At 32.5% G+C, this 2,951-nt stretch overlaps 1 protein-coding gene across 21 annotated transcripts in view; it reads left to right on the top strand.

The window, feature by feature from the left end:
* The first annotated feature begins 249 nt into the window (after positions 1–249).
* Positions 250–2,951, top strand: part of LOC108968947 (PDZ and LIM domain protein Zasp) — a 47,948-nt gene continuing 45,246 nt past the window's right edge. For 13 of the 21 annotated variants that reach the window (XM_018933320.1, XM_018933322.1, XM_018933312.1 and 10 more), the window contains exon 1: positions 2,699–2,857. The gene's annotated coding sequence lies outside the window, so the exon portion shown is untranslated. Of the gene's footprint in view, positions 339–2,697; positions 2,858–2,951 lie in introns of those variants that run through there. The other 8 variants (XM_018933326.1, XM_018933328.1, XM_018933327.1 and 5 more) reach the window with 5 other exon arrangements.

The raw sequence follows: 2,951 nt of genomic DNA on the forward strand, positions 1-2,951 counted from the left end.
AGCGCTTGAAGTTGTGGGGTCTGTTTGCAGAGAGTGTATTTAATATTAATATGTGTACATGTTATGTGTTTACATTATCTTGAAGTCAATGTTTATGGATGTGAAGGAGTTGAGAAAATAATATAACGAATAAATGTACATACGTATGTATGTGTGTGTCGTATTGCTCTCTTCGGTAACTTTTGTAACTTGAACCGTTTAAGTTGATTGGAATGAACTATGCGATCATTTCGGCTGTTGGCCATTCGCTTCCACAGTGCTGTCGAGAGAAGTTTGTGTTCGCGCTTATTCGGTTATACAGTCGTATTGCATTTGCGCTCTTTCATTTGTTTTAAGGTGTAAGTGAAAACGTTTTTAGATTTCATAGTGCGAAAGAAGCATAATAAAACATATTCGTTAACAGTTTTTTATTATGTTTTGTATGAAACCATTGATACACAAAAGTCGCCAGACTTCTGTGAACGCAATTAACGCGAATAAAGTCAAACAAAAGACGAGAAAATAAACAAACTTTTTCGCTGTGTAAATAATATCGTCTCTTCGCTCACTAAATGAACCAGAGCCGCTTCATTTTGCATTTCTTATTTCCTACCTTTTTGGTGGCAAAAAGAGATGTATTGAATGTGTGAAAAATTAGTTTAAAATTAATTTTTTTTCGAATATAGAAAATCCAATTTAACCACTGTGCCTCTTAATATTATGATATATACATATTTATGTTTATCCATATGTATGTATGTAAAATCCTTACCTAAAGTAAGTCCTTGTAGTGATTTTATATAAACAAGTGAATGTAAATTAAAGTGTGTTCAGAATAACCAAATAAATTTTTAATACACATAAATAAATACAAATATACTGGTGTCTCTTAACAGCATTAATGGACCCACAAAGCGAACACGAAAAATTAAAATAAACAGGAAATAGTTCACAATTATGAGTTTTTCCATAATCCAGATATTTCAGTCAAGCCTAAGAAATGTCTAAACTGCTTTCTTAACCGTTTTGGACTTATAAAGTCAGATATAAGGACAGAAGTCATTGCACCAATTATGTTAATTTTTGACTACACACTGATGGATTTGGTCTAATGTCGATTATTTACCATATGGATGAAAGTCGCGCAATGTTAGAAGCACTATTAAGTTAGTTAAGTTTTTTAAGCTAAAACATGCAGCGCTAGCTTCAGAGGCTATCAGCTGTAAAAAGTAAATATATAAATGATCAGTATGTTTAGCTGAGTCGATTTATCCATGTCCGACTGTCTCTCTGTATATATACGAACTAGGTCCTCAGTTTTTAAGATATGAAATTTGAAATTTTGCAACCATCACTTTCCTCTTCAAGAAGCTGCACATTTATCGGAACTGCCGATATCGGACCACTATAGCAAATAGCTGCCATACAAACTGAACGATCGGAATTAAGTTTCTTGTACGGAAAACTTTTACATTTCACAATGTATTTTCACAAAAGTTGGCAGAGGTTATTTGTAATCTCCGAAGAAATTGTTCTGATCGGTAATAACTATAACTATAGCATATAGCTGGCATACAAACTGAACCATCGGAAAAAGGTTCTTGTAAGGAAAACTTTTGGATGGATTACTCCGAAAAATTGTTCACATCGGATTACTATAGCACATATGTAGCTTCCATATAAACTGAACACATAGTTACTAAAAGAAATGCACCTGTGCAGCCGAAGTTAACGTTTTTTCTTGGTTTTCGTTGATTTTGTCATCACGACAGTTGGTCCTTAGTTCCTTTTTACGGGCTTCGCTATGCCCTTTATTGTTTGCCTTAGTGATCTGATGCTAGCGATTGCAATTTCCAAAAATATGGGTATATATATACATATGTACTTGTAGTAATTAAGTTTTAACAGAAGTTGTGTTGACTTTTACCGCGGAACATTTGTAAAATTCGCAAAATTTTAAGACAGGTATATACACATATGCAATATGCAATATTCCACTCTCTTTTTACAAACTTGCTCTTAAATATACATACATATGCATATGTATATGATTATGTATGTGTTGTTGTTGTAAGAATATGAATGCTATTGACCACTTGATGTAATGGGAGGAAGTATAGCAATTATAAATGTAAGTAAATATTGTATGTACTTATACATATATAATATTATATGTGTGCATGCTACATACAATTATTATGTACATATATGTATATGAAGGCGTTTAGAATATATGTACATATGTTTGTGAATATAAATATGCATGTTGTTTTTTAAAAATGAGATAATTCAAAAAGGTTTTTAAAGACACGTTAACTGCTTCGGAAGAGATACACCGTTTGGGACAAGCGAGAAGTGTCCGCAGTTCGGTTGAGTTTTCGCGATTCTCTTTTGCATTGGATTTTATGGTCTCCCACATGCTCAAACAGGTCGCTTTCAGGGAGTGTACCAAATGTGCAATACAATATCCAAGAATATTCGCTAATACAAAATTATACAAACCTATGTGCATGCATATACATAAATACATAGAGATCTACATACATATGTACATAAATATATATAACGAAATATTACTATAGCGTAGAGAACGCTTATTGGTTCCGTGGTACAAATAAATTCACAAATGAGCAAAAGTAACAGGGAGAACGGTGTGAAAAATGCAACGATTACCGCGAGAAACGCACAATGTGTTTTTGAGACTTTTCACAGAGTTTTTCATAAATTTCCTTTAGTTGAGAAGAAATCGTCGCCTAGACAACATCGTCTTCTATGTTCGAAATCGTCTTCTGATCAAGTCGAATTGACTGAATACAGATAACAATAAAACTATTTGGAACTAAACGAAAATATCTAGATAAAGGATAAAAACGAAAAAGTGCGTAAACGAAAGATATCAGTGTATTTTTGAAAACAAATCAAAATTTATTTTTACAAATTTATGTATAAAAATTTGATTTTCAATTAGTGCA

Source organism: Bactrocera latifrons, unplaced genomic scaffold, assembly GCF_001853355.1.
Source record: "Bactrocera latifrons isolate USDA-ARS-PBARC rearing strain unplaced genomic scaffold, ASM185335v1 scaffold_234, whole genome shotgun sequence".
Classification (NCBI taxonomy): domain Eukaryota; kingdom Metazoa; phylum Arthropoda; class Insecta; order Diptera; family Tephritidae; genus Bactrocera; species Bactrocera latifrons.